Source organism: Chroicocephalus ridibundus, chromosome 1 (assembly GCF_963924245.1).
Source record: "Chroicocephalus ridibundus chromosome 1, bChrRid1.1, whole genome shotgun sequence".
NCBI lineage: Eukaryota > Metazoa > Chordata > Aves > Charadriiformes > Laridae > Chroicocephalus > Chroicocephalus ridibundus.
Window position 1 is genome coordinate 120559798 of NC_086284.1, and position 23229 is coordinate 120583026.

At 40.8% G+C, this 23229-nt stretch overlaps 1 long non-coding RNA gene across 2 annotated transcripts in view; it reads right to left on the bottom strand.

Annotated features, from left to right (window-relative positions):
* The window catches only part of LOC134521871 (uncharacterized), a 114244-nt gene that overhangs the window by 37973 nt on the left and 53042 nt on the right, over positions 1-23229 (bottom strand). For both annotated transcript variants that reach the window (XR_010072888.1, XR_010072891.1), the window contains exons 2-4: positions 18804-18961; positions 7654-7759; positions 6656-6721 (exon numbers count right to left, since the gene is read on the bottom strand). This is a non-coding gene — a long non-coding RNA (uncharacterized LOC134521871). The remainder of the gene's footprint in view (positions 1-6655; positions 6722-7653; positions 7760-18803; positions 18962-23229) is intronic.

The following is a 23229-nucleotide window of genomic DNA, read 5'->3' on the forward strand; positions in this document are numbered from 1 at the left end:
TGGTTTGGATCCATTACTGGAAACAATCTGTAGATGGTTAGCTGGTCATGCAAATTATGTTGTTGCTACACTTATTAAATATCTAATTACCTGCTTTGGAACATTATCACTAGAGCTGCCCTCTGCTTTTGCTACCTGGTGAGGGCAGAGGAAGAGAATGAAACAAAATACTCTGATCCTTCCAGGAAATACACATCTGAAGTTGATGGTCTTACAGGGACGCTGACCAGCTGTTTGTTTATTATTTCTTTGGAAATCTTTGTCTTGTTTCCAATAAAACACTTTCTGTCATAGGTTAACTCCATTTCCCTAAGACTGGGGCACTGTTTTTCATTTGTATTCTCTGTTTTGTGGCCAAATATTGCATTACAACCAGAGAAAGCTTGCAAGAATGTAGCAGCATATTGGGGTGGAAAATAAACATTCTGGGGATACTGCAAGCATTTCCAAAGCAAGCAATACGCCCTCAGCAGGGTCAGAATTAAAGTTCATCTGAAAAGGAACACAAACACATGACGGGGTTTGAGAGAGCACAAATAACATTTCTTATACAAAGCACTCTGCATTGTGGGGCAGAGGAGCTCCCGCTTACAACAGGACAAGAGGTGGTGTCCCGTATTAGGATATATCTGCCGTGGAGCACTTCTGTCTGCAGACATCAGCCACAGCGACGCGTCCACTCGGCCACTCTGCCTTTGCCTCACTGGTCACATATGTTTAATTAAGATACCAAAACCAATGAGAAATGGATGTTTCTCACACGCTTAACTACTGATGTGCTGTCAGTGGAGCGCGTATGTGCAGAGAATCTGATATTTTAAGGACAAAACGTTGTCCCCCTCTTCCGCAAGAATTTCTGCCTTAGCTGACAAAAATCCTTTCGTGTCATACTGCATTATTTTCTATGACCTATTGCCAGTTTCTCACTCAAGGCTTTGATACAATGTGATACATCGGATCCTACAGAAATGCTGATATCCGTTATGTTTACGTAAGTTGTTAAAACCAACACAGTTACCAGGGAACACGCATGCTAGGCTTATATAAAATATTTGCTAATACAGTTAGCCTGGCAACATCAACTTGGAATTCAGTGGTCTTTCCACATGCTTCTCAGTGATGACTTACATTTTTTTCCCTGGGGGTCAGCTATCCACCCATTTGCTGCTCCAAAAATCAAGTTTACAGAAATAAAGTAACTTTCTAAAGGTTATGCAAGATCTGCTGTAGAGAAATGTGTATGCATTGTTATCTATGGAAAACCTTTTTGGTTTTCCTACAAAATTCTTTTTTTTTTTTTTTTTTTTGTATTGCAGATGAAATCCAGAAACGTGAAAGAATTAGAAGTGGAAACTTGGAAACTTTGTGAAATTCAGCTTTGGAGGATATATTATGCTGTGTTTAAAGATGATTCTCGCAGGTGGAGGGCTGGGTACTGGGTTTCCTGCATGGGTAGGGCGGGAGTCACCCCCTGACTCTTCTCCCCAGGGCAGGATGGCTCCCTGGGCGCCTGCCTGGCTATGGAGATCTGAGGGCTCAAAGGCTTTAGCAACAGTTTGTTTCCTATTAAATAGCAAGAGGAGATATTCAGTTCCTCAGCCAGGCAATTCCCAGTCATCTCCAGCTAGAGGAGACAAAAGATGAGCACGTCAGTGGGGTGCGTAGAAGCAAGAGAGGGCAGAGCTCCTGGCCGAGAGAGCTGGGGCTGTTCAGCCAGGAGAAGAGAAGGCTCTGGGAAGACCTTATCGCAGCCTTTCAGTACATGAAGAGGGCCTACAAGGAAGCTGGAGAGGGACTTTTTACAAGGGCATCTAGTGATAAGATGAGGGGTAATGGCTTCAAACTGGAAGAGGGTAGATTTACATTAGATACCAGGAAGAATTTTTTTATACGGAGGGCGGTGAGGCACTGGAACAGGCTGCCCAGAGAAGCTGTGGATGCCCCATCCCTGGAGGCGTTCAAGACCAGGCTGGACGGGGCTTTGAGCAGCCTGGTCCAGTGGGAGGTGTCCCTGCCCATGGCAGGGGGGGTGGAACTGGATGATCCTTAAGGTCCCTCCCAACCCGAACCGTTCTATGATTGTGAATAACGTGGCAGGGTCCCGTCAGGCCCGGCTCAGACGCCCCGCAAAGGCTCGCTGCTGCGCCCTTGGGACGCTCCTCTTTCCCTCCGTCCCGCGGGTCGGGAACAGGAAGGCGCCCGGCCGTTCCCCCCGCCGCCGGCGGGGCCGGGGCAGCGCTGCCCAGGGACACCGCGGGGTGGCGCTGCGGCACCGGCACACACGGCGCGCGCCGGCGGGCGGGGCCACCCGCCTCCACCCCCCACCCCCCCTTCCTCCTCCTCCTCCTCCTCCTCCTCCTCCTCCTCCTCCTCCTCCTCCTCCTCCTCCCTGCTGCCCCGCAGCCCCAGCCTCCGGCGCGGCTGCCGTCCCTTAAGCAAGAAAAAGACTGGGGCAAAACGGTGGTTTCGTCTTTTTACAGAAACAGGGTCAAGCGAAACCCACCGCGTTTCATCTTCTAGAGGAATTATAGTACAATTTTTAAAAAAAAAACCCAAAACCAAAACAAAACCCAAAACAAACAAAAAAACCCCAAACAAAACAACAAAACAAACTAAAAAAGACCCCAAAACCAAAAGCCCATCCTGACATCTTCATACTTGTGAAGTCCTGTAAACTCATCGTGAACAATTTTCTTTATTTTTTTTTTTTAAATTATTGGCAAAGAGGATTTCTCCCCACCATTGTAAAAAGTAGGCATTTAGTTTGGACGAACATCTGAAGCGGTATTTGAAGATTTCGTGGAGTAACTTGCAGCACAATCAAAGGGATCTGGATAAATTCATGCTCGTTTCCACTACTAGTGTTATCTTTGAATTAAAGGGAAAGTTCTATCTCAAGAGTTTTAACAATTACATATTATACATGAAATCAGAACAATAAATATAAATTGCAAATAGAGATAAGAGCAAAGAATTCATTAGTCTGGATAGCTATGGTCTTCATAAATGAAAATGAAGTATTTGAAGTGTATTAGGCAGAAACTACTTACTTTTTTTTTAGCTAACCCAAAACGTTTCATAAAAACGCATCAGCAGTATACTCTGTCAGTAACCTCAGATAAGCAGGGGATCCTCTCTAGTTAAAAGCCAAACTAAGGGTTCATATCTGACTGTAAAGGAGGTTGAAAGCAGTTGCTCAAGTTATAACAAAGGCCGCAACCACTTATCTGATCCCTCCTGGAGATGACCTAAAGTTGTATTTACAGTCATGCGGCTCCATACGCTATTCATGACAAAAGGGGCTGGGGGAGGGGGGGAGTGGGTGTTAAGGGATCATAATTCAGTATTTAAGATCCTGTTATGTACAGCTGGATTCCCATCCACCGTTTCTCACGAACGTCTCCTATATGTTCAGATAGGTTGGTCAAAGCTTTCTAGCTGGAAACAACTACCCTACTTCTGAAAGCTACGCCAAGACCCTGGCATGAAAAGTAAAACTGAACCCCAACTCCAAACAAAAGTAGCAAGTCCACATATTACCATCAACAACATTCTCCACAGTCCAAATGCACTGGGATGAAATGAGCACATCTGCTTTAAGTCAACAGGCATTTTGGGAAGCGTCTTCACATGAAAAACATCTCTAAAGCCTTGTACCACACAGACAATAAGAGTTTTACTGCACGGTAGTCGGAGCTTTGACTGTGCTGTTATTGACCAACACAGGTCTTACCTATTTACAGGTCATAAGATTGTTTATATAAATTCTGTTTATGCCACTGATCTTAAAAAAAGGAATTTGTGCAGAAATTTCCACATGAAATAATTTTCTATGCAGAAGCTTCTCAGGAGGCACAAGATGGGCAGAAGGGTTTTTTTTCCTCAGCTTTGCTTCAGTCCCTCATGCAGATGGCAGATTTTGCACCAGGGAACAGAAGAGGGAGTGCTGAAGAAAAGAAGAGATGAAGTGCACAGCTCTAGGCTTTTTCATTGCTTTCCAGAGCTCCAAAGGGACCAGGGGAAACGGGATATAAACTGGCTGTTCTGACTTATGCTGGTGTTCAGGCAGGGAACAGGTGGCCCTTGTATGTCTTAACCAAAAATATCACTTACAATAACCTTAATCCTAATTTTCCCCTGAGTACTATGGGGATGGGGAAGAGAGCTGAGGCCAGTCTTTCAAAACCAGCCCCAGTAATACTACAGGGAAGAGGGAACACCAGCTTTTCTCCCAGACATATGAACCACCAAATGAGTCACAGTCCCTATATTACTTCTTCCTCTCCGCTCCTTATCCCAACTGTACGGTGCATGAATCTGATTTAGACTGGTAAGACTTCAAGCTAGAATAGAAGGTAGCCTCCTGTCAAAAGTGAAACAATTATTAAAAAAAACAGTATTACCTTTCAACTGAATTTGGAACAATCGTCCATACAAAAGAAATGAGGCTGTAAAACTGATCTGTTTTGCCCCATGGGTTTGGGGTTTATTTTGTTGTTTTGATTTTGTTTTGACTGTCATAAGGGAAGTTTATACCCATTTGGAAATATGGAATTTGTACCCACATTTGTAGTTTCCTGGTTGTCCTGAAGCCTTTTCAAAAAGCAGCATCAGATACAGAACATCACAGATCTCTAAAACAAGGCTGACTTAAGTGCTAAGATGCAAGAAGAGTTGACTGTTCTTTCAGTTTCTTTGGAGCTTTTGTGCGAGTTGCATGTTTACAGCACAGCCCTTGTCCCTGTTGTTGTGTTGGTTTATTCTCCTCCCCTTTCCTATCAAACCACTTCAGTATGAGCTGTTCCTCAGGACAGTCCCCAACAATTGGCTCCAACAGGGAAACTTCCTTGACCCCTTTCATAAGGAGCATTCGCAAATGTAGTACTTTCAAGCTTTTCAGCTGTAGACTTGTCCTTCTATAGCGGTCTTTTTAGATTTCAGTAATATATTGGTTCCATCAACCTGCTGGCAAACTTCCTGCTTCTGATGGATTTGAAAAAAAAAAAAGTTTTTATTGTTAGATTTTGCACACTTTCTCCTCCTGGCCAGCTTTATTATGGCTTCATGTTTAGCTTGACAGAAGTTTTCTTATCTTTTCTATGTCCTTCATTTGGACTTCCACTTATTGAAGGTCATCTTTTTTACTTCTAATAACCTCTTTAGTTTACTTTTAGTCATACTGGCTTCCCTTCTCATCTTAGACTTCAGGAGTATTGGACCAGACTCCAAACACTCTTTCTGAAAATGCCAAAAGAAAAAGAAAAAATTACCCAACTTCTTGAAAGCTGAGAGGTATTTTTTTTTTAAATTAAGTTTGAAACTGAAAAGCATGCCAACCCTGTAGGAGAAAACCAAGGTTCAAAGTAACTTGCTCCCTCTTAGATTTCCCCCGAAGTCATCATAGTTTTCCAGGATGAAAATAGAAGCATCTGAATAGCTGATGGAGAATACCTTTCATGTAGGGAACCCCAGGAGGCAGAGAGATTTAGGTATGAGATTAAGTTCTTCAATATGCAAAACATCTACTTGCAGGTCTAAAAGGTCTAATCAGATCGTACGATGTGATGCAAGTTCAAAGAATTTAACATGGGCATGTACTGCAGCGCTTAGGAAAAAATACTGTGATGTTGATAATGCAAGCGGCTCTGAAGTGAATAATTCTCAAAGCACATGCGTGGGGCTAGCAAAGACTGTGCCCTTAAAACAGTAGTTGAGAGGGAATGTGTGATTTAGTAAATCAGTCAAGCAGTGAGCTTTCATCTTTGGAGCCCTGGTTTATAACTTACTTAAGGCATTAATTATAAGTGTCTTGGGTATCTGTCCCTCACTTAATTAATCTCCACACTTATGTGACGTGTGAATCCAGATCATAACCAGAAGCTCTTCTAGCACAGACAGCCTCATCTGACTGGAAGAGAAGGAAAGCCACTTCGGGGTCCAGACGCTGTGGAAAGAAAACTCATACCTAAAGACTTACAAATATTTGTGCACCAGAGATGGTAGGAGATTTCGCCGTCTAGCCCAGCAGTAATTTTCCGAGTCTGAGGATCCTGATCTGAACAGGGATCCTCAAAATTATTGCACCGTGTAACTTCCCATCAAAGAAGCTTTCACAGGATTTAGTGTTATTCTGCAGACTTTTCTTAGTAGGTTACATTAGCTCGTGCCGATTCATATGGTGGCTAGACCTGTATCATTAACCAGATGAGACACTTTAGAGCTAGTATGGATATCTAGATTATTGTCCTATTACTGTAGAGTAGACATGTCTATAACCTTATGGTGTCTGGTCATTGTGCAGTGGTGTTAAATTTCTGATTCAAAGGATGTCGTCCACTGAAACTTCATTGATTAAAAGAAAAGGAAGGAGAAAGCAATAACAAAGGGTAATATGAAGAGGAAAGAGAACACAAATAGAGGAAGAAACAGGTACCAAAAAGAGAAACAGATCTTGGAGAAAAAAATATGAAAAGCAGCAGACATGTCAAAGGCAATTAGGTTGACTTAAATGTTTCAAAACCTGGGCTTCTCTCATAAAGCACATTAAGTGGAGAAACACTAGCAAACATGGTTTGTTTCACTGCACTACAGAAAGCACTTGCTAATTAAAAATAAATCAAAACTTAGATCTCTGGGCACATGCTGGTCTTGTTACCTGTGTAACTTGATTTTTAAAGATTTTTGATGTCTTCTAGTGATGAGTTCATAAAGAATAAAGCATCTGTGGATTAAAAAAAAAAGACAAAAAGCTTTTTAACTCACCATTGTTCTTTTCAAACAACTGCAGCATGAACATTCTTCATATGATTGGTTTTGCACATGAGTTGAAGATATAATTCTATAATGGACTCATCAGGTTATGGGAGCTTCTACGTGTACCATTTATGCCATCTGTTTATTATTGAAAAGGTAGACATGCACACACAATATTGCAAAGTATTATTAGCCACTATAACAACATTTAAACATTAGATGGTAGTACTTGTTTTAGTTTTTTAAGATTTTTCTGGTGTAGTTATTCTACCTGTGGTCAATCTTAAATTACAGTTACAGTTAACCAAGGCATTACAGCTATGTCTGAGTCACTGCTTCAATTTGGAAGCTCAGTTGTGCCTATCTTCTAGAGTACTGCAACACATCAGTGTTCAGAATTTAAAATTTTGTAGATCAGGGATTATTAAATGGAACATCTGAATCCTCTCCCCCACCCCCTTCCCCCAAAGGACAAACAATATTTCTCAGATAGTACAATCCTTGTCTGCAGACCCACTGAATTTGGTTCTGCAACTCCAGGTAATGGTCATTCTTGATGAATAATCACAGTCTTATCTTGACGAATAATGCTCAGTCCAGCTTCACTTCTGCTCAATATTTGCACTGCATAAAGTGTAGTTAAGTAACTGAGTTAAATATAAAATACTGCTGTTGAATGAAATCACGAATAGCTTTATCATGAACACTTTTTCCTGACTGAAACTGCATAAGTTTTTCCTACTTACAGTAAAGCTATAGTTCTATTATTATTATTCTAATAGAGGATACAACAACTTTTCCACTTTTTGAGCAGAACCGAATGTGTTACAGAGGCATCTGTTTATAATTGTCAAAGGTCTGGCTTCACAATAAGTGCAAAATCACCAATAACTAACATACCTGCAAATTCCAGTCACCTTTTTTGTACAGAAACAAGCTGGGCGATGATGTAGAAAAAAGGCAAGAGGCTTCCCACCGGGGACCAGGATAGAGTTCATCAGATGACCTAGAAGAAGTTTTTTTGGCAGAAATCAATGATTATTAAAACACAGTATAATATATATTTGCCATATCACCCTCAAGGTTGTTGAAAAAAACTTGGAAGTGTACTGCTTAATAGCTTAACACTGGATTCCAAATGGATAGCATCTCACTTTATTTAATTTAAAACTTCTGATTTGGGGTTGATTTCCTAGCTTTTAGGCACCAGCTTTTGAGTTGTGAGAACTTGAGAGTACTGTTATTTTTATCTCCTTTTTTCCAGTTAAGGGTAACCAAACCCTAGCTTTCTATATGTAATTTCTTCTCATTGCCGTAAGCTCTGTGCATGCACACGCGTATAGAGGATCATTGCTTCATCTAGCTCTTACGGACACAAAGTGCTTCAGAGGGACAATCTGAAATGTCATTTAGGACTGTTTTCGAGGCAAAACCATAAAGTTCCAGCTGTGTTGTTGTAAAATTACAAAGCTAAAGTGAATCTCAATTTTATTTTGTTTGGAACCCAATGGGCAATCTTTGCTACAGAAATCAAGCAGATGAAGGATCATGAATTCACGTCTCTTGAGCCTCTTGTGGTTCACCAACAATTCAGATGTGGCTCAAGCATGCAGGCAAAGTCACACCACAGCAGCACTGTCACAGTCGGGCCAGCCCTATGGTAATCCACATACCCAGCGAGACGATGAAGCCATCTAATGGGGAGCACTTACTCAGTTCATTGGTTCATCCCCACCCCTGGAGAGGGAGGTGGCTCCTTCAGAGCACTGCTGGTACCTCCTACACCACAAAGCTTTCCTGGAGCATTCTTTCCAAGTTTGGCTTTCTGGCACTCAGTTCCTTCAAAATTTCCTAATGATAGTCCTAACATCAAGCAAGTTGTTTGCTCCACCACTGGATAGATCTTTTTGTGGGTTTTTTGGACCTTTCAGTCAAGAAAAGTCACATATCAGCAGGGATCTTGCTTGAGAAGAAAAGTTATTATGTGTGCAAAAAGCATTAGTTCCTTAAAAAAAAAAAAAACCAAAACAAAAAAACCAAAACAGAATATACTAAGACTGTGTTTTCTGTGTGCCCTCACTTGAAGAGTGAACTCTGCTGGTCAGATTGCGACAGGGACTCAGGAGACTCAATAGAATGAGTGGGACACAAGGAGATAAAACACTCTTATCACTTAATCTGGAAAGCTAACATGACTTCCCCTTCTATATGGGGAAAATAAAAAGGAGACACTTTTAACAAATAAAAGCTTCATGCAAATGCTCTGAAAAAAAAGTGAGGCTATTTTTTTCCACTTAAATGGATTATATTGAAATGTCACTCACCAAAATATATTTCAAATAGTTCATACAGACCATCCAAAACATGGACAAAAACCCCACAGTCTTTATGAACTTTTTTTTTTCCTCTGACTCTACACTTCTGCCTGTTTTGTTGGGCGACCATGAGGCAGGCAGAGGGGTGTAACACTGCAAGGAGTTTGGTAGGGGGGGCAGCTTAAATAAGAGCCATCACTGTGTAAATAATTTGACAGTCATTTCAATTGCATTGCTTCCTGGTGGGGATAGACAACTGATGGCCTTATTTCCGTATGAGAGCAGCAGATATTTTAATAACCACGTCATTTGTCACAAGCAGGCTATGAATATTCAATAAAAAATATTTCCTAAAGTGTTTCTTATCCTGGCCTTCTTTCCTTCCAAATGAAATTTAAGAGAAAATGAGGAGAAAGTCACAGCTGCTTGCTCTACGTTCCCATTTTCTAACTTCATTGCTGCTGTTATGGGTAATACTACTACTATTCAATAATCACAAGAAATCCTGGGTTGCAAGTAACAGATTTCACATCTTTTGTTCTGCTTTAAATGCTTACCCTTGAGTACTTAAAAGAGGCCTAGAAAATACTAACCACCGCTGCTGTAGCTGTCACGTTGACCTCTTCTTTGTGGCTGTTTAACAGAGTATAAAGGACGGCGTGAATTGTACTAATCTGACACCGTTAAGAAGCTTCAATAAAAAAATAATCAGAAAAAATTACTTTTGTTCCTTTATCAGACTTGTAATCAGAGAAACCAGTGATTGCAGGAGCACAGGACCTGAGGTCCACGTTGATGCCCAGCTGCTGTCCCTTAAGATTTATACTTGGGAAATAATGACAATCTTGTTTTACCTCTACTATGCCACCTGAATATATAAATAGATTAGGGCCATAGGTATAGCATCTGCCAGGAACTACAAATATTTAGGATTTGGAATTATTCCTGCAGAAGCCAATGGAAGTATTACTGATGATATTAATGAATGTTCCTGTGAGTACCTTAGGCCTATTCTGACATCCACTGCATGTTTTATTTTTTTCCAAGCATTTAACAGGAACAACTATTTGTATAGGTGTTACACAATTGTGCTATAGGGAAATGTTGAATTACAAAATAAACTGCATTCCTGACAAATTATAATTACTGCCCAGGAGAGTGAACACCAAGAAACTGCTTCCTCTCAGTTGTGGGAACCAGGCGTGTGCTGTGCACCTGATCAGAAAAAAAGATACAAATCCCCCAAATAAAAAAAAAAAAAAAGAATTCCCACAACCAGAGGACTCACACAGATTCACACCAACAATGTTTGGGATTTCAGAGTTCTGTGCAGATGTCAGATAGGGGACTGGGATAAAGGGACCAGTGCCATATAACTAAGGTTATATGAGCTGACATAAAGGCAATTTGAGATTAGAAAATCTCCTCCCAAATCCAGAAGCAAGAAGTATACCGCCTGTTTACCAGAATTAATTCCTTTCACCTCCATGATATGGCTCCAGACAGACATAACACATGCAAAGGGCAGGATCTGTCCTCTTCACCTCTTGCATTACACAGTGCTATGTCAAGAGTTTCAAAGATGTGTCACCATCACCTCAAAGTGTTAAAAAACCTCCCAAACTATAAACCAAGCCTCAAAATTCTTGAGATATGCTAAAAAGTAGACTTAAAAATAATAAATGCTTATTTCTTTTAATTTGCTCGTTCCCTTTCATGGTATGTAAAGTTCATGTATTTCAGATCTTTCTCTAAAGCCACAAGGGACAAAAATGTATTTCTTTTCCAATAAAAGCTGAGATTGTCAGGTGAAAACTGGATGGCAGTCCATACTGTGAAATTCATGAAGCTGGAGGACTCAGCAGTGGCAAGGTGACAGGCTCCAGTCAGACGAGAGCAAGAGGTGGGTGGCCATGGCCAGCCAGAGTTGGTGGGGGCTGATCCTTCTTAAGAGCCAGAAAAAACTAAATTGGAGCCAAGAGATTTGTGGCACGGTAAGCATGACCCCAGACCACATTCCTACCAGGTGCCTCTGCGTCCTGCCACGCAGGCAGGACCACTGCTGTCATCGATCCCTCAGCACATGCCCCCACTACCCCAACACACCTAATTCCCCTCATCTGGGTTCTCACCAGGCTGACGGGGATTGTGTGCTCTTCCATAGTCCTCCCACAGCCTGCCCACCTCCCTGGAGGGTGCGAGGTGTCTTTTCATGGAAATGGGAGCACAGAAGCACCATGTGGGGCCCCAAAGACCCCATGATGACCTAACTCCCCTTCCCCACCAAGCCTGGGGTTTACACATCCCATCTGCCAGAGCTGAAACCTCTGCATACCCCGGGTGTACAAAAAACCCTCTAGGGCAAAGCAAAAGTTGAAGGGCACAAACTGCCTCTGTGAGTGGGTCTTTAACAAGATGCATGTGAGTTATAAGGTAATTTAAGATCAATAAAATGGGCATATCTTCTTCTGTTTCCTCATTCAAGTGCAACATCCTTGGGCTTAGGGCAAAGTCCTCAGAGATGTCCTCCATCTTTCTCTTACAGTTTATATTTTTTCTCTGACTCATGGAGATAGTCAGACAGCCTGTCTTTTCTGTCTCTCCTGTGTCCCAGCCAATTTCCTTTGATCTTGTCTGGACATTCAGTGAAATAAAAACAAGTTCCTCAGCCCCTCCTTCCTGCAGTACCTTTTTGCTTCAAAAACAAGTTGGCTTTGCTTCTCCAGCCACTCCTGATTTTTAATTTCTATTATCTGTGGGGAAAGAGGGATACACTCTCCACCCGTCCATCTCTTGGAGAAGTTACAGGAATCAGTTCTCATAGCTTCAGCCATGTCTCGTCCTCCACCTATGTTTCCAGCTAAACATAAGGTGAATATGGGTCACTGATATACCATTATCTCCAGCTTCTCATCTGGGAGAAGATCATAACGAAGAATAGTATGCTTTAGCAATAGCAGGAGCCATGCTGAGAAACGACCTGTATTGTATGGATGTCAAAAGCTTCACATCGGGGCAAAGACTGAGGCAATGACTTTTCTTTTGTGCCATGACAGCCTCTTCCAACCAACCAGTTCTTACCTCTCTCTGTAACAGCCCCTTTCAGAAAGACTGAGACACTAATATGTTTTTCCTTACAGTTTTCCCAGAGGCAAGGAAGCGCAACTTTAGAATAAGTGGGAAAACTGAGGTGCAGAGAGACAGGTTAGCACACCAAAGATCACACAGCTCATCTGCGGGGTAGCAGATCAGGGTCTCCAAGGCCACTCTCGAGTGCCTCAGACACTCAATTGCTCCTCCTTCTGTCAGTTTTGGAGCCAGGAGATGATGTCTGAGCACCCTTTTAATAAAAAGAAAACCAGGTAAAGCTTTCAGATATAGATCCAAGACTCAAGCCTTAATTCTCCACAGAAGATCAGTTTGCTCCAATTTCAGGCAAGGCTAACTAAAGAAAATCCTCTGGGCCACATCCTCCACTCATTCAACCCTGCATGAAAACACTTAAACCAAGGCAGCTTCACCAAAGTTGCCCTCATAACTTATTTACTTCTCACTCCTTGGATGTAGCCCCCACCCAAATGAGACTGAATCATGTAAAGCAAAAAAAAGACGACACTGATTGTGAAAAAGGGAGAAAGAGAGGGTAGAGGAAGAATGCCATCCCCGTCCCCACCACCACCACCTTTTCCGTAAAATCCTGCCTTTGCTGGCATATTACTTTAGCAAAAGAAGGGAGCATGGGTCGCATTTAGGATCAAGTTCAGGTTCCACCTGTAGTTGATAGCTGGACCAAGTCTCCAGTACAGCCAGTTTGTTAACACTCATAGCTTGTCCTTCTAAGCAAAAGTACACCAAAGACAATGGGAAATTTAGAATTTGGACTGGATAACAAGTATTTAAATAGCTTTCCAACTCAATGAGGCATTTTAAGCTTTTCATTAGCAATAATTATGCAAGAAGTAGAGGTCACCACCAGAAATTTTACAGAGATTAAAGAGGCAGGATTCAAAATGAATTTAAAGTTAGAAAATTAGATTGTACATTAACACAAGAGGCAGATAGATGAAAGCTATTGCTACTGTGAATCATTGTCTTGGAAAAATTAATTGCCTTTTTTTTCTTACGTTGCTTTTTTGAAACTTTTGACTATTAAAGGACAAAAGTTTTAGTTTTGAGGTGCTAATAACAGTACTCAGTGAGGTAAATGAAGAGAAACATCATGTTGAATTAGCCCCCTAAATTATCATGCAACTATTCATTTATGATTTCAGACCGGGAACAACAAAAATCCTGTCTTTTGGCAAATGAGATCTTTCCCTCATTCTTCCTGTATGCTACATCAGGCCAAGCCAACCCAGAGAGAGCTAGAGATTTTGGTTACTGATGTAGAAACGGAAGTTCTCTACCCCAAAAGTGCTTCCATGTAGGTGGATTCAGAGCAGCAACATTTAAAAGATCACAGCCCTTGTGTAAGATGCTGCCTTTTTCTCCAATAATATTCCAGAAGTAGCAACAGAAGAGCTGTAACACAGCTGGAGGCCCTTGGAAACCATTCTGATTTACTGAAGTAGCTGCATACAGCACTGTAAAGCTGACCCTCGTGCTCCTTCGAGAGTGAGCCTCTACTTAGAAAATTCATCTTTCATTTTCGCACCACATGGGTCAAGAATTCCTGAGGGACCGTGGACTTTCAAAATGCAATTTGCCTACTCTTTGAAGGGTTGTGGTGTACAAAGCCAGCCTCAGCTCTCAGTGTGAGTGCTAATGCCGGGCTTTCCACCCAGCATGCTTCCTTGCTCCAGGGCAGCTAGAGCCTCATTAGGAACAAATGCTGATTGTGACCATGGACAAATGTTGGGTAGAAGGATGAAGGCAAGCAAAGACTTCTGGAGCCTTTGCCCCATGGCTTGCATCTCTGTAGAGACAAGCTACAGATTGGTTGCCCAGATCAAATTCTTAAGAGGTATTTGAACCTTTAACTAAGCAAAGTTTCCCAGAAAGATGTAATCAAGGGCCTCTATCAAGATGGAAGTAGCTTACTGATAGGAAACAGACTTCCTGAAACATGGAAGAATTATTCCCCACAAAGAGAAGGACAACCTGTTTGATTTTACAAGCGTGCAGATTATTTAGAAAGCAACCAAGTCACCTGTAATGGGCCTGTTCTCTAAAGGTCACTACTGTCCATCCAGAGAAACTTCAAATATTGGCAATGTGATTATTCTAGGTTGGTAGTGCTGAACAAGTACATACAACCTGGCGCACTAGTTTTCTTTATCCATTTTTGATTGAGGAGTTGAGAGTTTCAAATGGACTGAGCTACTCCGGAACACACGTTTGAAACTATCAGCAGGATGTGCTCCAAAATCACAGAGCACATCAAAAGTCTTGCTCTGCAGGAATCGGAAGAGGCCAAGTCCTCAACAAACTCTGCTAACAAGTGAAGCTCATTTGGCTTTGAGAACAATACACTGATGACTGCCAAACCGTCCATAATAGCTTTAAAATACACTGTAATATAACAGGATGAAAGTACAATATATTCTTACAGAGCTGCAGAAGCTGTAATTTCACGTTCCTGAATTCCTTTAGAAATGGGTGTGAGTTCAATTCCTGGTCGTGCTAGTAAAAGACCTCTGTGATTATAGGACACAGGAGAACCAAGGCTCTATAAATGTGAAGCAATAAACTTTCCTTACCTAAATAATGTAGGGGCTATGTGTTCCTGGTTGAACTGCAAGCTCTGGTGGTACAGTTAAAGCAGACTATGAGGGGCTGCTACTGGATTAATAATGGCAAATGATACTTCACAAAAGGCATACATTGAGTTAAATAACGTGGAGTCTCCTCAAACACAGAGAACTGCCTGCTTGTAAGAAGTCTTTAGTTTTGATTAATCATTTGTAATCTGATCAAATGGAAGAAAGCAAGCTGCCTGGTGCAAATGACTATTTTCGCCTTTCTTAACAGCTGACCCAACAATTGGGCACCCTTCTGGGTTGAGGAACAAATTAATATTCCTCAACTGACTTGAAAGCATTTAAAGACTGAAAAAGGCTGCATATGGGGATGTAGCTAGAAGTGGGTTAAGTAGTAAGCAATTAGCTGCATATAAACCATGAATCAGTCTGTTTTGATGATAAGACTGTAATTTCAGCTTTTGCCTTTTCAGTACATTTCACAAACACAATAGGCAGGCTTATGCTGAAATGCGAGAAAAATATAACTCTTCTGTCGAGAGAACACATTTCTTTTTCATTCCTTACTGCTCTCTAGGAACCAAAAGGGAGGCTCAGTGCAGCACTGCAGACATTTTCTGAAGTTGTGTTTGTATGGTCAAGCCCTTCGAAAAACACAAGGAAAAAGATTCACATTAACATTTGAGCGTCCCATTGGGAAATGAAAGACACCAATATGATCAACAGATCAGACTTTCTGTGTGATGCCATGCTTTTAAACAGTTCAGTGTGACTGTCTATAAAAAGCTGAGAAGTACTAAACGGATGATTTCTTCTAGCTAAAAATATCCCCTTTCCTAAATTGAAAGTAAGGCTTGTATTTTATGTTTGTTTGTTGAGTGTTTTTCTTCTTATTATTTTTATGATACAATAAATACTTACATCTCTACCTGAGTTCACAGAGTAAAATTATTAGGGATGTTTGAAAAGGAGACTAGAGGTAACACAGAAGTTCAAGAAACAAGAAATGAGGAGTGCATTAATCTGGGGAATGCAAGAAAAAAAAGCAACACTAAAAAACTCTTCAGAGTCATCTTAGAGTTTCTGTCCTAAACTATTTTAATTGAAGTCATTTTATGGTTCAAATCACTTGCAGTGCTTGATTTGACAGTATCAGAGGCCTGGTCTACACTTTGATTGGTAACATAAAATCTGATCAAACACACCGGGTTACACAGTGACCAGTGTTAAAATAAAGTTAAATGAAAAGAGGGTATCGCCATGACTGTTTTAACTACGAACCACAACATAAGGCTAATTGAACAAAAATGTTATAAGGATTAATTATTTTTTTTTATGTGATGATTTTTATTCTTTGGGCTTTCTCCCAAATTTCCTTCTACTCAGAGGATTTTAGGTTAAAAAGTGTCATCTGTCTGGCTAGAAAGAAATGGAAGTTCTAGGGGGACCCATTAACTGAGGCCAGTTGCAGCACAATAAATTGTGATAGATCCCTACATTAATTTGGTCAGCACTTCACGTGTGAAATGTGTCATCAAATTGTACTTGTTTCTTTCCTACTATGCACACACAGGAAAACACCTTTTCTGCAAAGATGGAAACAAGGATACAAAGGGAAACAATTTTTCAGAGGTGCAGCCTTCTCTGTTGATTTTCTTTAGCCTCTCAAAACTTCATGGCTAACTTTTGAACTCTAGCTTTCTTACTGTTCCTACTCCAATACGTAGGCATACACCTCTGAACCACTAATGACAGTTATTTATATCTATATGCAGTTATGAACCTGGCCTTGGAAGTATTTCACAGACAGCCCATGGCATTTCAGAGCAGTAGTCATGGTTAGGCTGAGCCCAAACTGTGCAAAACAAGAGCTCAAGCTCTTACGCAGTGTAGTAACAGGAGTTCTGATCCTTGTTAGAGACCGGAGTTGTGTTTTAAGAATACAGCACAAAATCTGCTTCCTTTTTGTATGAAAAATCAACGTAACTGCAATAAGGATAAAACATGAAAGAGACTATGCTTCTCAGCAATCATAGCAGTAGGGTCTAGAGGATAGGAATGCCTTTTCCTTCTCTTATTCATGTATGTCCTTCTGTTCATAGTATGCTGGGACAGCAACACCAACGATGAAGCACTGCAGTGATTTAATGATAGTTTGGTAGGTAAAGGGTTAAGGGAGCGAGCGTGTCTGGAGCAAGGAATAAAATGAAGAAACCCTGGCTGCAGTTCACATCAAACTGCTGTGAATTAGTAACACAGCTGGGTCACTTAGGCATCTTCTGTTCCAAGAATGGTTTTCTCTACTTCAGTCAACCAAACGGTAAGATCATGTAGTGGATAGATTCACCAATTCCTGACCTCTTCTCGGAGTTTTTCTCTGCATGCTGATGCATGGGTATGCCTGTGGGTCTTGGAGCAGGCTCAAGATGGACCATCTATCCTATCTTCTCTCTAGGCATGACCATACATTAACCTGTATTGCCCAATATGTGTTTTTAAAGTCAATTTTTTCATGCCTAATACAACCACGTTAAGCCTGAGTGACTAATGGAACACACTCCAGTAGTCAGATAGAGCCAGGAGTGTTTTGGAACTGGTCCTTCTCCTTACCACATGTAAACACAGAGAAGATAGCTAGCAGGAAAGTTAACTAGAAGTTTAGTACCTTAGTTCTGGTTTACCAATGGAGAACTGATCTTACATTGATAGCATTTTAAAGAAACATTTACAGCAGAAATAGAACAGATACAACTGCTCTTTGGGCATTTCTCTTGTAGAAAAATCTTATGAAGTTTGATAGGAATTAAATACATACATATATCAATATTTACTATAGTTGAGTAGAAGTGACTTATAAAGGCCTGCAGCTATCAAAGCACTCCTGCCTCCAGTGGAGAAAAGCCAGATAAGAGACTGTTGGCATAACACAGAATGAAATAATTTCTCTTTTTAAACATCCTATAGAATCCTATGCATATGATGTAGTTCTCTGTTCGATTCCACAGGGAAGATATCATTTCCTATCAGAGTCCATCAGGTGTTTGTATGTAGGTTTCCTTTCACAGACCCCTCAGCATAGCCAGAAAATTCATTTTCTCCATGTAAACTAAATGGTGTAGCTCTTTTTCCTCTGAAGTCATGTGATGTCTGTCACCACAAAAACAGCCTATGTGCAGCTGAATCTAGTTTTGGAGCCTATGCTCTTGCATATGGTTTCTAGATGGAGGCAAATATCACTGCAACAGAGCTATTTAACTTCTATATTGTCACACAATGATTAATTTCTCTTTTATTTTCAGCATGAAAGTCTGTGGCATAGACCCCCATATGGTAAAATAATAGGCTGAAAGATTAGCCACCACCAACATCTGTTACTTGTCCCTGATTTCACTCTCTTTCAAGGGCTGATTGCAATTTCAAAATCTTTCATTGAATGAGTCTATTTTCTTTCAAGTTATTACCTAGATGGCTTCAGTAATTCTATATAGATGAGGCCTGAAAAAGAAATGCTGAGAGCAGTGAACGCGCGTAATACATTTGCATAATGCAGTGGAAGAGAGGGTGCTGTGAGAGGAAATTCGCAGGGCTGGCGTCTCGATTCACCAGTCAGTGTTTACAAGAGTGTAATTCCATTGCCTGCTTTGGAGTCACTCCAGAGAGCCACGCTGCTGCAGGAGAGAAATGAGGTATTCAACGTCCCACTTCTTACCAAAGTCATCCATTGTGTACAACAGGTGAGAGATAATAAACCGTTTATTCTTTTAGTATGCCTTTCTGCTACATGTTGTTTTCTTCAGATCAGCATTTATGTCTATATAGGTGAAATTATTATGTCCAAAGCATAGGAAAGTAAAAGGGAGAGGGGAGGAAGGAAGGATAAGGAAAGACAAACAAAGAGCAACCATATCTTCGGTAAGCATGAAGGGGAAATCAATAAAAAAAACCTATTCTGTAATCAAGATCCCCACTAAGTTGCATGACTGACAGGCTCCAAGTCAAATTAATATAACTGTATTAAAAAGTAAAATAACTGTACCTTTGGCATGCAGCCCTTCAAACGCATGCCAGTATTTGCAGAAGACCCCTTGCCATTTGGAGGCTTGGCACTGCTGGCAAAGTGGACACCGGTTGTCCTGCGTGGTGCTTTGTGGAAAGCATGAACTGTTCTTGTGGATGAAGGTTAGTCAACCAAGCCTAGAAAGCAAACTCTCATGTTTAGTCTGTGGCAAGTCCTACTGAAAGAATCCACACTACCACTTTTTTTTGCTATAGGAGACACTACGAAGGCATAAGCTGCGTCTACACATTTTACCAGCAGCAACCTTGGAAACACTACTGTTGTTTCTGAAACAGCAGTAGAAACAAATAACACTTCTGATAGTAGCCCTATTTATATTCCCATTCGAGCAGGAAAAAAACCTCCACCTTTGTGCTTTTGGACAAAGTTGTATTTAGAGCTGCCCTCTTCCTTCTCTGTCTCTGTGTGCAAATTCTAGCTGTGGACCCCCCTAAAGGCTGCCAAGTTTTCCCTGTTTGAACTTTGAAACTATATGTACAACACGGCATCAATGAAAAGTGATATTTTTCTACGATATGGGTAAAAATGTTCAACTTCTATAACAGTAAAATAAAATTTCACTATCAAATTTTCCGTTTTGAGTGAGCAATTGCTTTATTCCAGGCTATCGTTAAAAGCACTTAGACTACAGGATCGGCCTGTGTTAACGCCCTTCTTTTTTCATACAAAATATTTAACTTGCAGCTTTTGACTTCATTCTGTCAGCTGAACGAATGCTAAAGTGTCATGACTGGCCTTGCATTTGCTCCACAAGCTGATTCAAATCACACGTGCTCTGAGCCATTGTGGTGTGGGCACATTGCAACTACAGAATCCCACTCTTCTCCTTAGCCTGCTCTTGGGTCCCCTTGCCTGTAACACACCCCATCCTCTTCACTTTCTAAATTAGACTTTGGGCATGTGAAGACGTCTTCCCTGCTTGTAGAGTGCCTAGCATATCATCAGGAAGCAATAAACAAAAACCTCGAAGAGGTACTTCATGCCACATGGAGTGAACTTTGTTTTCTAGATCCATCACTTCGATTGTTCTCTGTGGGATATTGGGCCTGATTCTCAGTGGAAGTAAATCAGCACAGCTTTGCGATGCGTGACAGAGCTGCCCCAAAACCGAGCTACTAATGTTTATGCGCAGGAACAGTCTCCATGTCACTCTTATGTCTGGCTCGTGATTCAGAAGACCGTAACTGTTTGACATAGCCCATGTATTTGTTATTTTAGGGGGCTGGTTGGAAGGAGATGGCAAAGGTTTAGGAGTCAATGATCTCCATCAGCTCTACAAACAAGGCAAGACTGCTGGGCTTTGTTTTCTTTTGGGAACTTTCCAAGCATCAGTACTTTGCAAGTTACCCCCATAGGCAATTCAGTGTCTGTTTCAACTTAATGCGCTTTGTTTTTCAGGCCACAAATAAAATCAGAACAAAGTAAAAGTTCAGATTTGTTTGAAAACAACCCAAATTGTGTACCGTGTGAAAAGAAAGGTAAAAAGAGGGTCACGGAAGCTGGGAGTAGAGAGGGCATGGGATAGGGAAAAGCTCTCCAGAGGAGGGAAAGTGTTTTTTAACACACAGAAAAAGAGTAAACTGAAGAGAAGAGAAAAAGGCAATAGTTATAAAGTCTACATGAAAATAATTTTTAAATACTGTAGCTCCCATTCTCCTGGTGAGGTTCTGGTCTCACTCAAGAGAGGGTCAAAGGGACTGAAAATGCTAGTTCTTGTATTACCAGTGTATTAGGGGCACATGAACCAGACAACAGCAATACAATCAAGGTAACAGGCAAATTCTGCCCTTGATTACATTAATTCACCTAATTTGAGAACCATGTTCTATGTGATCTTTTAATTCTCAGATTCCTGAAAAAGCTATAGCAACCATGGAGGACTTGCATTGATCAAATACCAAAACACACACATACCTTTGTAAAAACAAACATAACCATAGAAGGTTTTAGAGGGATTTTTATTTTTTTTTTCATAACAGCAAAGAGCTGTTAAGGGAGGTAGCTTTGTTTCCAAATCTGTGAATACGGTGCTAGGTTGGCTGATTTTCTCCCTGCCTTATACTTGCTTTCATCCCACAGCTTTTTTCTCAAGGATGGCACCAAAGTTAGGCTGCTAACTTGGTGGTTGGAAGACCCAGTTTTACAATTCTCCATCCCTTTACAAATATTGGATGAATCTGGATGAGCCATCTGTCAGGTGGGGATTACACTATAGGGCAAAGCAAAGAAAATGTGTACTTCAGTGACAAGCTCTGTTAGTACCTTTTCTGGATTAACATATTTTCTCTCCTGTGTTGGATGCATTGCTTTGTGAAGTCAGGCCCAAAAATTTCCATTGACTACCATGGAAACTGCATTGGGCCAGCAGTAGCTATAGTGATGCCAGATGGTAAGAAGCTATGCATATGACCACAATAGAGAATTGTTCACTGAATACTAAATTCAGATGAATGCATTGGATCCAAAGTAATCAGAGTTGAGCACAAATGCAGACAGGAAACCACCCACCAACGCAAAACCTAGTTAAAAGTGTTGCAAATACTTTGTGAGAAATTAAAGTAGGATAAAACTATATTCAGTGATACGACCACTTATTCACTACCAGTGGGGTATTTTCACCTTTTGATTCATTGGATGGGTTCATCTTTCCATGAAGATATGCAAAACAAAGGAAAAGAGGGGAAAAAAGGCAAAAAGAGCTGATTTGACCTAGATGAATGCTGAGCAACGGAACTGGCAGGCTCAGAGAACTGCAAATAGGAGATGAAACCTTTGACATCCATGCTACCACTTCAAGACTGGCTTCAAATCAGCAGTGACCCATAGCCATTATAATACCTGGGTGAGATTTTGGTAGCTTCCATGAATTGGGTTTAGGTTCTTAGTCCACTTAAGACCAGATGTCGACATCAAGCAACTCAAAACCCAGAACTGCACACTTAGGCAGCTGGAAGAAACGAAAAAACTAAATCTCATTTGTAACATTGAAAGGAATTGTGTCCTTGTCAAAAGCCAGAAACTATCTGGGCCAAGACTTCCTTCCTACACTGCTCTGTTTCATAGTAAACCTCAGTGCCTGGATATTACAATGAAGGTAGACAAAGAGAAATTCAAGACAGATGAATGTCTTAACTGTCACCTGGGATAAGAAAGTTGGTAGAACAGAGAGAAATTTTTATTGCTGCTGTAAATTGTGTAAATTGAACTTTGAATTTGAAATATGCTTTGCACTATTTTTGTTGCTCTTTGTTGCTTTTTTTCTCTGAAAACACCTCAGAAAACTCTGCTTGTGCAGAAAACCAGCATAAGCAGTGTAAGCTTCACCAGGCAGAGGAAAATTTGTAATGTCCAGTTATCACCTTGCCCAAGCATTTTATGTCCTTTGAAAGAGATAGAGAAATGCTTCTTACCTTTCAAAAGGCCTCTCACTAACACCAATGAAGAGATGCAAATGAAAATCAAAGCAACGTTTTTGGTAGTTTCCTTTCATGATAAAGTTTCAAGGTTTTCTCAAATAAGTAAGAAGCAGTGGTAGACAAGGAGAGAAGCGTAAAACATGCTCCTTTTGGATGATTAAAAAAAAATACATGGAAAAAGAGCCGTTTCAGTAAAACTACAATCAGAAAAAGAAAAAAGGAAGCTTTACGTGCCAAAGATGCAGCTAGAGGAACAGTCAACACAGCATGATTAACAACAGTTTGAAAATGTTTCTCCACACACAAATTGAATGCATGAGGGAATATATTTTTGCTATTGCTCTTATATTAGTCTGCAGATGATCTTCCCAGATGAGCTAGGCACCTACCTGATGTTTAAATGTATTTATTTTCACAAGAAGAGACACTGATATAATGGCAATTTTGTGCAATGCAAATCACACCATTGATTTTTTTTAAGTTCAGCAGCTGATCTTGCATGGTTGCTTACAAATGCAGGCAAAGAGACCACACTGATTGCAGCAGTGAACTCAACTCATATCTCACATTGGCTTGAAGATGCCGTTTGACAAGCGCTGCTTAAATAAACCTGAGCACGTCAGTTATTTTCAAATGATTTACTCGTTACAGTCGCTCACAACATAAAAGCCAACAATCAGTCATTAGTACACAGCAGAGGAAATTTTCCCAGGGTATTATGTATCGTGTTTGGACAGTTAGAACTCACTGCTATTATTTATTCACGCCACTATAAATTATTCTTCTCCAAATGAACCCGAGTCACGTAAATGCTGACTTGGAAAGTACCAGAGGCCTCTCTTTTCCTGCAGCACGTATGTTTCCTTTCTAATAAACTTCCTGCCTAAAAATGGAAACCCAAAGGCTAGTGGAGCTTAGGTGTTTAAAATCAATGCCCTGGAGGCACGGGTGAAAGCAGTTTGGTTACC